The sequence below is a fragment of the Equus quagga genome, chromosome 18 (assembly GCF_021613505.1).
Source record: "Equus quagga isolate Etosha38 chromosome 18, UCLA_HA_Equagga_1.0, whole genome shotgun sequence".
NCBI classification, from domain to species: Eukaryota; Metazoa; Chordata; class Mammalia; order Perissodactyla; family Equidae; genus Equus; species Equus quagga.
The window spans coordinates 29,543,471-29,559,192 of NC_060284.1; positions in this window are offsets into that span (position 1 = coordinate 29,543,471).

Here is a 15,722-nt window from a genome sequence, read left to right on the forward strand (position 1 = left end):
TGTATTATTCTATCAAGGCAGCCACTTCTGGATGATTTTGTACATGGAAAGACCTATGAATTTCATAGTCACGAGCCCATTGATACATTTCTCTTGTGTTGAAATGAATTTCTTATTTAGAAGTTACATTGTGAGAGATACCATGTCTGTAAGATCATGGTTGGTAGTATTAGAGGAGGTAACTTTGGATTCATATCCAGAATAAGTATTTTCATGAGGAAAAATTGCTGGCTCTTCTACTAGAGAAGGGATCCAATGTAATTAATTAGCCACTAGTGGCTGGTGTCTCCCAGGAAGTGAGGCCCTGCAGGTGGCTCAGCCTTGGTCTCTGTTCTTAGCAGAGTAGGCACTCAGCAGTGACAACAGCAAGGTTAATATTTGTGAGAGGGATTTCATGTTACTGAGTCCATGTATAACCTCCAACCCTGCTGCCATATTTATTTTGTACATGAGCCACTTGAGCAAGCACTGGGATGCTAGGGAAAGAGGGTGAGTGACATCCTGAGTCAGCCTGTCCATTTGATCAATGAAGCCTTTCTCTGAGTGATTGCCCTTTGGTATACGTCACATAGGACACAAATATCCTTGTATTCTGTGCTCATCCTGAGAGGTTCATTCACATACCTCTGCCCCAGATCTCCTTGTCATTAGTCTTCTGATCTTATTCTTTCAAAGATCCTAACTACGTGGCCAACCTATTAGCTACTACCCATGAAATATTGTAGATCCACAGCTGTGGACATCTCTTTACTTAAAGTAGACAATCGGAAGTACTGCTCTAAGTTCTACCCACTGAAATTTCTCTTCTATACCTTTCAGAGACACTCTAGATTAGAATAGTAATTGCTGAAGCATATTGTGAAGAATGATCCCTATTCCAGGCATGAGTTCCTTCTTCAGTTAACAAGTTATGGGTACTCCCCAGGACACCATAGGTGTGGACTGAGGAAGAAGCTGCGCAGGAGTAGTTGCCATAGGCATCTCAGCCACTTGATCATGCAGCTTGCTTGAGCCTGATTTTGTACACATCACTTTGTTTTATGTGCCCAACTTTATGACTTCATGGATAAAATAGTACTCAGTTCATGATAGGTAGCTCAGGTCATGTGGGCAATTGGTGTCCCATGATCAAGTGTTCAATCTCATCTAAGATCCAGTAGCAAGTAGGAGCTCTTTTTCAAGAGAAGGATAATTTTCTACAGAAGAGACCATGATTTGATTTAAAATCGTAGGTTCTATTGTGCTTGTGAGGGGCTCCATACAGCATCCCCACAGGCCATGGCTAATTGAACACCATTGGGTCTTCTGTGTCATAAGGCCCAAGCAGCAGGACAGCTTGTACTGCAGTCTGGATCTGCAGCCTTTTCTTGCTCTGGGCCCCACTCAAAACAGGCAGCTCCAAGGGCTAATCAGTAAATGGGGCAGAAAATCATATTCAAATATGAAATATATTGCTTCCGGAATCCAAAGATGCCTAGGAAGCATTGTACCTTAATGGTGGGAGTACAAGGTAAAGCACCTTAGCTTTCATCTGGGGATATGCTGGGATCTACCTCAAAATACTGGACCCCTAAAAACTTCACCGTGTTGGTGGGCTTCTGAGTTTTGATGAGTTTTTATCTCCCTACTCCTGATCAGGCATTCAGAGTGCTTACTACTTTCTGTGCACCAGGTCCAATCGGCATGATGTTCAGTGGGACGTTAACACAAATGAAGTCCTTGAATATTGAAGTGTAACAGAGAGCCAGAGAGATGATATGGTCCTCGAGTAAAATATAGTCCTGAAGTGAAAGTTTGCTAGGTAAAAACAAACTGCTTTTAGTGGTCTTTGCAAATTCAAAAAGAGGAAAAGTATTTGCCAGAACTAGAACACCAGTATCAAGAACTAGACACCAAGTATCAAGGGCGGAGTGGATTTGCTGCAGTGTAAGACCACATCTGGAATAGTATGCATAATTGGAGTGAATTACCTACTTACATTTGATAATCTACAGTCATTCTCTGAGACTCATCTGCTTCTGCCAAGCTCAATAGGTAAGTTAAATGGGGCTGTTATAGGAATCACACTTGGAAAGGACAATCTTTTCAACACATGGCCCTGGAACAATTGAGTACCCATATGGAAAAGAAATCAAATTTTGCTCCTACTTCACATCATAACCAACATTGATTCCAGGTGGATTACAGACCAAAATGTGAAAGGCAAAAATATTTTAGAAAAAATATAGAAAAATATTTTCTTGACTGTCAGATCCTACTCTTAAACAGGACACAAAAGCAATAATCTTGACAAAAATATTGGTGAGTTGGACTCAATTAAAATTAAGAACTCCTGTTCATCAAAAGATATCAATAAAGATAATGGGAAGGCAAGGCACAGAATGGGAAAAGTTGCTTAAACACATTTAATTGATATAGGTCTCATTGCCAGAATATTAATAAGAAACATACAACCCAATAAAAAACTGGGCAAAAGAGTCTTGAACAGGTATTTCACAACGGAGACTATCCAAATGGCCAAAAATTGTATGCAGAGATGAGGTAACGCTCAACCTCATTAGTAAGCAGGGGAAATGTAAATTTAAACCACAATGACACCACTAGCTACCCACTAGAAAAGCTAAAATTTAAAAGATGGATAATAATAAGAGTTGACAAAGAAGTGGCACAGTGGCAACACCGATACACCATTGGCGGGAGTATAAATCAACTCAATTACGTTGAACAAACAGTTTCGCATAATCTAGAAAAACTGACAATTCCATACCCTATAACCCAGGATTTCTTCTTTTAGGTATGTACCTTACAGAAATGTGTGCATATATGTATGAGGTTTCCTGTATGAGAATCTTAATAGCATTATTATTTTTAATAGCCCAAATGAAGCAACCCAAACATCCATCAACATAGAATGGACAAATGAATTGTGGTATATTCATGCAATGGAATACTATAGAGCAAACTAAATGAGTGAACTATAGCCACAGAACAACACGGTTTCATCTTAAAAAAGCAATATTGAACAAATGCGGTAAACACAAAAGAATATATATCATATTCTAAAAGTTCAAAAGCAGGCAAAATGACACTAAATTATAGATGCATACTCAAGTGCTGAAACTCAAAGACAAGCAAAGAAGTTTGTTATAATAAAAGTTGAGATGGCATTTACTTACAGGGGAAAGGATGGGGTTGTGGTTGGAAAGAGGCACATGAGGGATTTTTGGGGAGAGATGGCTATGTTCTACTTCCTGACCAGGGTGCTGGTTCCTCAGACTTTCATTTATAATAATTCATTAAGCTATGTACTTACTTCAATGTATATTTCTGTATTTCTTCCCTTATCAGTGTAGTTTGGGCTTTAAAAAATGCCAGAGTTATTTCAATGTTTTTGGTAAATAAGAAAAGTAAAGATAATACCTAAATCCTTGTAACAAATAGCAATTTCTCAGCCACATACAAAGTTGTAAGGTAGGTGCAGAAGGGTAGGCTATTTTTTTTGTTTTTTGTTTTTTTTGAGGAAGATTAGCCCTGAGCTAACATCTGCTGCCAATCCTCCTCTTTTTGCTGAGGAAGACTGGCCCTGAGCTAACATCCGTGTGCATCTTCCTCTACTTTATACGTGGGATGCCTACCACAGCATGGCTTGCCAAGCAGTGCCATGTCCGCACCCAGGATTCGAACCCATGAACTCTGGGCTGCTGAAGTGGAACGTGTGACCTTAAAGGCTACGCCACTGGGTCAGCGTGAAGGATAGGCTATTTTAAGTAAAGTGGTTAGGGAAATTTTCTCTAAGAAGATGACATTTAAACTGATACCTGAATGAAAGGAACCAACCACAGGAAAATGAGGCAACAGAGAATTCCAGGCAGCAGACACAGTAAGTGTAAAAGACCTGAGGCCTGAAGGAGCATGGCCTGTTTGAAATAGTCAGAGGCAAGATGGCCTTTATGGGAAGGAAGAGTGTATGGGGTGACATCTACAATGTATGTGCACAGTGATAGGTTTGGAGAGGGACGGATGTAGGAGCCAGATCCTGTTGAGTCTTTAACCCAACGTAAGAATGTTTTTTGCCAAGTGCAATAGGAATTCACTGCACTGGAAACAGTTGTGATGTCTGATTTGCACGTCAATAGGTCATCTGGCTGTTATAGGGCAGAAGGGCAAGAGGACAGCAGGGAGCCCAGTCAGAAGCCTGCTGCAGTGGTCCAGATGAGGAACGACGGTGGTCTGGTTGTGATGGCATTGGCTAAAAGTGGTCGGATATTAGACACATTTTGAAGATAGAACTGAGCAGACTTGAGCTGGATTAGATGTAGAAGATGAAGGAGACAGAAATTAAAGGTGATATTTAGGTTTCTGTCCCGAGTAGCCGGGTGAATGGTGGTTCTGTTGACTGATGAGTTAAGGAAGTCTGAGGAAGGAGCCTGTTTAGAGGAAACATTGTATTTCCTTGCCTCTTCTTTGCTGCTGTTATAGGGTATTGGAAACGAGGGCTTTAAAAAAATGCATCCAACAGGTTAACAAATGTAAGCTTAGGCAGCAAATGATATGGTTTAAAATAATTTTTCCAAAAGCAAGTTGGATGAAGACAATTCGGTTTAAAATCAACTCGTTGGGTTGAGTAATGTCAGTTACAGGTTTTTCATTTGGTGGTGATTTTGGTGAACCATGGACTGAGAAGTTTTTGCAATGTTTGTACGCACCTTTGAGCATGAAATGTATTTACAGGCAGTCTCCTGTAACTGCTGCTCAAGGTGTGGTTCGTGGACCAGCATCATCTGTTGTTGGAAACACAGAATGTCATGTACTACCCCAGACCTACTGAACTAGAATCTGCAGTTGAACAAGATCCCCAGGTGATTTGTATGCATGTTAAAGTTTGAGAAGCTCTACCCTATAATCACATGTTCCTAAAAACACGTGAGGATGTCGAATGTGAAAAGCTGAACAGTAGACACACATGTTGTGAGGGGCATTCCAGTCCCAGAAAAAGCTAAAAATATTATAAATTTCCTAATTGCCTTTTGCCTATCAAACAGTATTTGATCATATGTTTCCGACATTTCATACATATTCTTAATCTTGTTGTCTCATAATTGAGCACTCAGCTGAGTAAAGATTAATGAGTGTGTGACAGAAGCTGTACATCCACCTTTCTTAGCATGCCAAATGATCTCCATTTTACCTCAATGATGCTAACTTTATGAGACTTTTTGCTTGTTAGCATTATTTTTGACCCTTTAATTTGCTGTTTTCCACTTATTTTTATACAAAGCGGAAAATGTAACATTCAAATAATTGTACAAATACAGCTATGGAAGATGAAGATGCTGTTGAAATTTTGGGATTGTCACATGAATGCTTAGCTTGTCAGTTGATGCACAAAGGTCTGAATTTGATAAATGAAAAACCATTTTTAAAGTTTTCACTAGTATGAACTGCATAGGGCGGGAAAATGAATTTGAAATAAAAAGATTAAAAATAGGAGCTATCCCCCATATTATGAAAAACAGACAAAAATTTCTAAAGGTTGCAAAACTGCCAGTGATGTATGAAAATTATCAAGAAATGAAAAAGTTAAGGAATGGAATCTTTATTTTTGATCAGTTTGTCATTCCTTCCATCCCTCTTGTATGAGTCGGGGTTTTCCAGAGAAACAGAGCCAATAGGATATATATTTATTTATTTTGAGGAATTGACCCAAGTGATTATGGAGGCTGGCAAATCCAAGATTTGCAGAGTGGACTGGCCGGCTGGAGACTCAGGAAGAGCTGATGTTGTAGTTCAAGTCCCAAGGCTGTCGGGTTGGAGACCCAGGGAAGAGCCGACGTTGCAGTTGAAGTCTAAAGGCAGTCTGCTGGCAGAATTCCCTCTTGCTTGGGGGAGGTCAACCTTTTGTTCTACTCACATTTGCAGCTGATTAGATGAGGTCCATCCACATGATGGAGAGCGATCTGCTTTACTCAAAGTCCGCCGATTTAAATGGAAGTCTAGCCCCAAAACACTCTCACAGGAACATCCAGAATGACATTTGACTGAATATCTGGGCAATATGGCCCAGCCAAGTTGATACATAATTAGCCATCACACCTCTCAAGAAACATCCCATTTGTAGCTTTGTTTTAGAGGTGAGGAATGTGGCTTTCAGTTCATATCTACTTAATTCATTGCAATCTCTTCCTACCATGTTTTCACTTCTATGAAACATTAAATACTGATGTGAATCTGCAGTGGCATTGGTAAGACAGATACTCTTCACAAAACAAATTAACAACTTGACAAACTGTAGTTTACTTTGGCCTGACAGGCTCCTCTTGAGTCAGAACTGGCCACAATAATAGATTCCACAAAAAGCTACATTTCTTCTAGCCTAGGAGTAGAAAAAATGTGGACTCAAGGACATACATTGGTTTTTTTAAAAAGTGAACTCATCTGCTTTGGGGTATCTTTCTAGAGCTCTAAACTTGTGTTTGCTCAGTTCATCGTTGGCAACAGACGTCCTGAAGTGTTTTGGGGAGGGAGTTTTGGAATTGTGCTCCTTTCTATGTGAACCCCAACCTGACGCGTTTCTGATGTGTCTGATAATGCTGTTTCTCCATTGAGAAGGGACAGTTAGCCTCTGCTGATCGTCAGCAATAGACCTTTCATGCAACTAAGAAAGCTAGGTTGTAAAGTGCTAGTGATTTCCAAATTTCCATGCATGTATTCCTTCACTTCTCCGTTACTTTGGAATTTCACCCGTCTCCACAGCCTTTGTTGTCCCCTCTATCTAACTGAGTCTCAAGTTTACACGTCAGGTGCTGACCTCTCTCCTGAACTCTAAACACCCATTTCTAACTCTCTACCTGACGTCACAACCAAGATATCCTGCCAACACCCTCAATCCAATGTGGTTAAAACAAATTCATTAATGATCCCATTTTTGTTGTTGTTGATATTGTTATTGAAACTATCATTAGGCTCCCAGGATTAACCTGGATTTTCCTCTGAATTCTTCCTCACTCCCTCGCATCCAATTAGCTGCCATGTCTAGTTCCCAGTGATTTTTATATTCTCTCATCTTTTCTATTCTCATGGCCCACCACTCTACATCAGGTTCTTATTTTTTCTGGCCAGGACTATTGGCAGTCTCCGAAGGAGTCTTCTCACCTCCCTTCTCCCCCATCGTACCCTATGCATTGCTACAGTTAATAACCCTGCATATAAAACTCTTGGGGTCAGATGTGTTTAGAATGCAGATTTTTCTTTTTAATTCTTGGAATTTTAGAAAGGTAATATGGAGAAAATGCTGTAATTACAAAATCTCCCTAATGGGGACTAGGGCAGCATCCTGTAATCAAACATTGTTATTTTGGCGGTGAAACATATGAATATTCACATTAAGTAAGATAAATAAAGAATACAATGGTCTTGCATTGTTCATATTAAACTTTAATGCCAATGACTTCAGATCAAATTGGCTTTTGTCTCCCAGTAAATTATCCGAAAAAACCACCTTATTTTTTATTTTTAGAACTTTTGGATTTTGGAATTGTGGATAAAAGTTGGCAGGTCTGAACTGGATAAACTTTCCTCAAGTAACCATATCACTCCCAGTGCCTCCTGGATTAGTTGTAAACCCTTCACTCTGCTATTTTCAAATGCCTTGTCAGTTTGACCCTAAACCAATATTTCTGGTTTTGTCTTCCACTCATCCTCTGTATATCCTTTTGCCCTAGTTAAACTGGATAAATGCTCCTGATTTTTTCTTCTGTACATACTCAGGTTCATCCTTCTTCTTGAAATGTCCTTTCCTCTTGTCCATTCTTTTGCCAACTGTCTGTTGACCTCTGTTCTGTTTCCAGATCTTTTCCCTCTATAAATAGCTTGATCCCTATTCTGGGATCAATAATTGTTCTCTGGTCTGAATTCTTGTAGCAAGCTTCAGTTTTCCTATATGTAAAATGAGAATAATACTACATTCTTACCTCTTAGACATATCACTGGATTAAATGTACAAATGCACTTAGCACAGTGTGAGACACATAGTGGGAACTCAATTGAAGTTAGTTCTTTCCTTTTCCTCTCCTCCTCCTTCTTTCCTTTTTCTTAGTATATATTGTACTTTATGTTATAGTTTTAAGTGTACTTTTATTGTCCCCACTAGTGGATCGGAAGTTTTTTGAGGGTAGAAACTTGCTTGTTAGATGCTCAATAAATATTGAGTTATGTGAAGTGAATACAAATGGTGTTACTGGAAAAATTTCAACTCCTCCTCTGGAATCTGGAAAGACTGGTTTGTGTACATATGAATGTACATTAAAAAAGTCAAAGCAAAACAAAGTTTATGATCACAAGACTCATCTTGATGGTTAGTGTTAGAATTTCTGTTTCAGTGGTCTTCTGAATGTCCAGAGTCATTGTAAGGGAGATTGCCCACCCAGACCATGGCAAGTCTCAGGGCCTAGAGGAGCATCTTTTTTTCTGGTACACTAATAGGCCAGTGTGCTATTGGGAGGCCCTTGCCAGAAACCAGAGGGCAGGATGACTGACAGCTCTTCTGTGCCAGTGAGATATGGTGCTCACTTGCATGGAACCTGAGTGGTGGGAGATCCCTGGCTTTCTTCCCGCATTGTTCCCTGGGGCTCACTTGGCAGGGATGGGGTCTCTGAACACCACCTCTGCTTTTGTCCACTTGGTTCTTTCAGGTTGGTTCCACTTATCTCCAAGCTCTGCTCTCTCTTTCTCTTTCTCCCTCTCTCTCTCTCTCTCTCTCTCTCTCAAAACATCTACTCTAAAACCGCTTTAACCCCTAGACCAGAGAATATTATGTCCTCTGGAGAGAGAAGACCTACTGGTCATAGAGATCACTAGGTATTTACCTAATTTCTATTCTAACCTTCCTTCTTGGTAATTTTCCAAGTAATTTCTTAGTAATTTTTACCTGGGAACATTGCTATCTAGAATGAAAATCATATTTTTCAGATTTCCTTGAAGCTAGGTATGGCCATAAGACTAAATTCCAGGTAAGTTGAAGTGCTGTAGGTGACTTCCAGGAAGGCTTCTTGAAGGTGTTGACTCACTGGGAGCTGTCACCTTTGTCCTTCCTCCCTTTCCTACCTGGAGTGTGGACATGGTGGCTGAAACTCCAATGGCAGTCTTGGATTATCAGGTGAGCTTGAGGGTGACAGTGGAGTCGAAAAGGGGAGCTACCTTCTGAATGTTTTTTATGTGAAAGAGTATACCTTTGTGGCTTAATGCTGCATTTTAAGTTTCCTATCATATGTCGTCAAATCCAGTGCTGATGGATATGAAGTTTGATACCTAATAGAAATAGTAAAGCTAAAATGTGACTGATTATGAATTATTCAAAATCTAGTATTTATGGCTTAAGCTTTTTCCTGGAGTTTTTAGAAATCTAGATTTTCTTAATTCAAGGTAAGCTTTCGAAACACGTTGTCTGAGAATTTAAATGTTTTGTTTGCCCGTGTCCAGCTTCAACAGCCATTCCCCATTGCAGTGAAGGTGGGATGTGCTAACTGATCTTGCTGGGAAAGGATACAAGAAAATGCAAGAGGAAAAGACATGTAAGATAGTATTTTTAAATACCATCCCACATCATATCCTATGGACAAATGTTCCTCTGACTATCTGTAGGGAAATATAACCTTAGCACATTGTGAGTTTATGTTCACATTTCTAATAAAGTACAAGTCAATTCGCCATGCTTTCATTTTTATTATTATAATCTTTCTGTTTCCCAGAATCATCACTAATAATTATTGGAAATTTGCTTGGTTCAAAGGTAGCCAGATGACCCAGAACGACATTAAGCTTTTTGCTCAGAGTTCTCCTGAAGGCACAGATTCCTTTGAAAATAACACACAGGGAAAAAAAAAGAAAAATCTGCTGTGAATTTAATTTATGCTCACTTCTTTGTTTTCATTAAGCCCACTGCTGGATTTACATCGTCAGCCCACACAAATGTGTATTCCCAAGAAATCCAAGTAGAAAGAGAATAGAGAGAAGGGCAGAATGTATTTCTTTTCTTTATGGTTAGAGCTTTGTTCTAGGCTCCCAAGTATGAAGTTATTTATGTCTACTTATAAATCATCCATGTATATATGCATAAACCCACTCCATGTACCAGGGAGCGTCTCAGTTAACTTAGGATGAATGAAGTTCCCCATGATCCAAGAGTCAGTCCTTTAGTTGACAAGACTCTTTTGGAAACATTTTAGAGATGAAAACATTTTCATCTGATGAGCGGAGTGGATTGAACATAATCTGAGCTCAGTGCACCGGGGTTGTCAGTAACAGCCTCGACTCCTCTCTGCCGTGAGATAGGGAATCCCTGTCCGCCTCTGTTGCGGTGAATGAGCCTCAGCCTTCACTTCTACTAAACGGCCGCCATTGCTTTTACGTTCCATCAAGTGTTTGCTCCTCTCTTTTCTTTCCGCTCCCTCTCCTCCATTTCTCTCCTCTTTGTCTCTTTCCTACTCACCATTTCTGATGGTTCTTTTAACCTCTGCCATTGCAGAGATTGGCTGCTTATTGATTTCTTTCTTCTTCCCTCTTTTTTGCCATTTTTCTTCTTTGCTGTCTCTTCTCCCTTTCTTGACACTTCTTCCAAATTTTATGACTTTAGGGTGGCAAGGTTTAGCTTTTATAGCCATCTTACCCAATGAGAGTGTATCTTCTTTGAATCAGGATGCCAACCAATCACAATGTGTCTTCTTCATCTCTTTTCCCTTTTTGTTATTTCTATTGGTGCTCATAATTACAAGTTTTTAAAAATTGTTTTTAAGCTTATAGTTTCTTCCTGAAGGTTGATAGTGCTTGACTATATAAATGGGATATTATATACATAGAAGTCATACACATTAGAACTAGAAAGAACCAAAAAGATGGTCTAATCCAACTGCTTTTTTTTTTTTAAGTGGGATACTGAAGTAAGTTACTTACCCGTGGCTACTCACACATCTGGTAGCAAAACTAGGACCAGGACATATATCTATAAACCTACTGTGGAAGGGAATTTTATTAACTCTTTGTATGATCTAAGGAGAACTCAAGGAGCCAAGAGAACAATTGTTGTCCGATAGTTACATCCTCCTAGGGAAAATATTTGCTCCATTCTATTCTGGCGCATTAGAAAGGAGAGAGCTCAGAGTAAATTCAGAGGGTTTCCTCACAAATAAAATCTGTTTTCTTATGATTGCGATTATTTATGTATGAATAGAACATACAGGACCTGTTGCCTAACCCTTGATTCATATATATTGGGTGTTTTCAGTGGCCAAATAACTCTTTTTAGCTGAGAGTAAGCATTCTGTGTATCACAGAATCTTATATTTATTTTTAAAAGGACAAAAATATTTTGCTGTTAGAGAAATGAACATAGAATAAAAATCTCCTTTTGCTGTGCATTTATGTATTTCATCTTATCTAGAAAAATAGAGTCTGAGACTTAGAAAGAAACTTAGAGATTTTTAGTTCAACTCTCCACCCAGAGCAGGAATTTTTAAAAATTATAACTCTGACAGACCTCCAACTTCTGCTTAAAAACCTCCAGTGATTGATCCTACCCTCATCAGGTGGCTGTTATCATTCCTGGACAGCACAAGTGGGTAAAATTTCTTTCTGGCATCGCATCAGAATCTGCCATCCTTACCTTCCAGCTTTTTATCCTAGTTCTGGCCTCTGGAGCAATACAGAGTTAGTATACTCTTCTCTCCATGACAGCCCTTCAAACATCTGAAAGCAGATATTATGCCATTCCTTATTCTTCACTGCCCAAGCTGCCTTAATAATTTATCAAAAGTTGTAGCTTCTCCTATTCATTTGGACATTTGCTTTTCATTAGATTCTAATTGGTCAATGTCCCTCTTAAAATGTGGCACCCAGCATTGATTTCCATATTATAGATGTGGTTTAACTGGCTAAAAGTACAATAGAACTGTCTTGGAGAGTGATTTGTGGGGTCTAAGTTCTCAGGGAAGCCTCATAAGTTCCTTAAAAGGAGGTGGCTTGTATGAAAACACTTGGTAAACTGTAAAGTACTTTATAAATGAAATACTTTGTTATATTGCATTTTAAGACCTTAAAAATACAAAAAAATCATCAAAGAATGTGTTTCATTTTCTGCCATTAACAAGGCTGATTTCAACCTTTGGGTCTGCAGGGTTAGCAAAAAGGCTGGTATTTTTTCCTCGGCAAAAGTATAAAAATTTTTGGGGCTGGCTCCGTGGCCGAGTGGTTAAGTTCGCACGCTCCGCTGTGGTGGCCCAGGGTTTGGATCCTGGGCGCAGACATGGCACCACTGCTCAGGCCACGTTGAGGTGGCGTCCCACATCCCACAACTAGAAGGACCTGCAACTAAGATATACAACTGTGTACAGGGGGGGTTTGGGGAGACAAAGCAGAAAAAAGAAAAAAAAGTAAAAAAATTTTAATCTCAGCCATTATGTTGGGATACTGGGCCCTTTCTGAGTTGAACAAGTTTTAAATAATCTAGTAATTTTGGGAACATTGTTTTTGATGCATATGATAAATATTATTTTTTATGTGTACATACTTATTTAATGAGACAAAAACAGAAATCTATTGACAAGACATTTTAATAAGTAGAACCATTTTCACAATAAAGTAGAGTTTTAAATACATAATTTTTATTTCTTCCGTTTTAAGGTATACTTTTAAACATTTCTGATTTTAATTTATTATGAGTAGAATGGAAACCTGACTCAAATATGGTTTAATATTGTCATCTAATCATTCGTTCATTCTCATTTTCTTATTGAGTACCGGTTATGTGTTAAGGACTTGAAAAAGACATTAATAAATTGTGTATCCTTCTATCTTCATTAACTCGAGAAAAGTTTTTGAAAAGAATTACTTTTTATCTAATGTACTTGGCATGAATTTATATCCTGAACATTCTGAACATATTCTAAGGATTTAATGCACTGCTGAATAGAATAATCTCAAGACTAGCTGAGGCAGGTTATAGTTGGTGAATATAAACGTAAATCCAAAATATAAATATGAGGCCCAAATGGGGTCATGGTAATGATGGGGAGCCTAACACACTCCCTGGCACGTAGAAGATTCTTAATCAATATTTGCCATGTGAATACTGCATATTAAGGGAATATTATTTCTAATATTGGCAGTGAATCTGTTGTTACAGCTAGAGATTGAGTCCTATAGATTGATGTGCCATTGTTCAAGTGAGTGGGGCACATTTGGGACTGTGTTGTGTTTTAAGACCTCATATCTCTTTTGTAGGAACATTATTTCTTGGTCAAAAGAAATGACTACATTTTCTAAAATATGACGATATTATGGTGGTTATAATTTGCTTTGTAACATGTATCAAATACTCTAAAGAGCATATCTTGTTTAAAAATACATAGATATTCAGAATAAAAATCAGTTTTGTTCTGTCTACGCTGGAAAGAAATTTATTAAAGAAAATAACTCAGTAAGTCACTTCCAAGGATTATAATATTCTGAAATTTATTTAGAAAAATAAAAAATTAGAATTCTGGAGAATCATCCATTTGTTGGCACACTATTTTTTTAATTGTACAGTTTAAACTTTATTTTTATTTCTTGTTACAATCTTGGTGACTGGGGCCATGTAAATTGGAGGAGGCCTGCTTTGTAAAATTGGATTTGAAGCCACATAATTTAAATTTATACTACTAGCTGCAGAATTTCCCTTTCTATTGGATTTTCTTTCTTTTTAAATCGTTTAAAAAATTATTATACAAATAGGTAAACCTTTCTAGAGAAAGACTGCTTTTTAAAAATATTTTGTAAACTTGATCTTCCTAAGCTAGGTATTATTTAGTTAAACATACAATTTATAGTCATACATAGACTGAAGAAATATAAATATTGTAATAGCAAATAGCTATTATTGTTTTTGGCTATCCTGATGTGTGTGCTTTTATATCAATATTAGTTAGTGTTTTCTAAATTTCATAGCATTTTCCTCCAGCAAAGAACTGTCTTTTTCCTGAGAAGGAAAAAAAAAAACTTGCTTATAAAATAAGGCCATTTTACATATTAATTAGGAAGTCTTTGAACTCTAAGAATAAAATCTGTTAATGCTTTGGGTATGGAACAATTATGCATTCAAGGACTTTAATTTTATACTAATAATGTGACAAGCTTTACATTTTTCTTTATTTTGTTTGCATTTCCTAAAGATAATTTAATGCAAATAATCCATCCATATACTGCATGGAGCGTGTCAGATGGTTTCCCTATAGTTAAGATTGTATCAGCACTCCCATTATAAATCTCTATTACCCATGGTTTATAATTTAATTGAAAAAACCCACTGCAGGCAGAAACTCAACACTTAGGGTTTCAGGCTAAAAGCAATATTTCTCTTTTAAAAATTGCCTCGTCTGTTTAATTTCATAGTTAATGGAAATATAAGAAGGATCATCCTGGAGCTGATTTTGAACAAAGCCAAACAGATCACTGTCTATAACTAAAATAATTTCTAAATAAAAGTAGTTGATATCTTATCATTGGCCTAATACTACAACATTTAACCAAATGAGAAAAGACAACAATGGAATCTACTTATCTTTTCTTTGTACAAAAAATACGAGGAGAACAAGAAAATTCTGTAAGACCAGACATCTATAAAATATATATTTGGCAATATTGTATGAGGCTTATGTTTTTATTTTATTTCAGCGTGCACACTTCACTCCTTTCAGCGCAGGCAGGCTAAGGCTGTGGAATCTGCCTTTTGTCATACTGAAGTGGGAAGAGGGCCCAGAGTGGGGAGAAGCGTGCTCTGGAATTCTTTCCGTTGTCTGCCATATAAATCTTGTCTTAAATTTATGCTTCAATTACCCCGATGGGATTCAGGGGTTAATTAATGGGGCTAGCAGTTTCAACGTGCTCACACAGTAGAATAGAAAGGATCAGTTTTTAGACTCATGGTAGTTTTGTTGTCAGCTTTTGAACCCAAATCCTGTAGTGTAGACAGCTTAACCTGCCAGGTAATATGCAATGTCCAATCAAGATTTCCCCATAGTTTTATCAAGCCCAGCAAGGCAAGCTGTGAGTTAGTTAGAACAAGATGTTCTCTATGTCCCTCGACCCATCAACCTTTTCCTATTTAAATATAAACGCTGCCTGTGAAATATATGCCATGATTTCTCATCCCTAAGCGGTCATCAGAAGCTTGCTTAAAATAGTTTGGCTCTATCTATGAAATGTATTGTGTTTCTAAATTAGTTGCCTTTGAGATCCTAAGGACGATTTTTGAGGAAAATAATACAAACACATTTCTTACAGAACTTAGCAAATTACTTTAATATACACCATATACACAACCATTCAAAAGTAGAGAAAGCGGGGGCTAAGAGATGAAGTAACTTGCGTAAGATCACGCAGCTAACAAACGGTGGTTACCTCCTGCATCCTGTCTTCAGTCGAGCGCTCCTTCCCCGGTAACCCAGTGCCTCCTTAGTTCTCTTAGAGGAACTCAGTTTTCTAACTTTGAGAAATAGAGTCTGGTGATACCATGATGAGAATGCCTTGTACTTACTTGACAGCTATTGGCAGAGACCATAAAGGAATTCATAAAATATCTAAGCCCAAGTCTTCAAATATTCCATATTAGTTTAGATTCATAAATATAGAATATAGAGCCTAGATGAGATTCATATGTACCTAAGCTACACAATAAATCAGTGATAAAATAA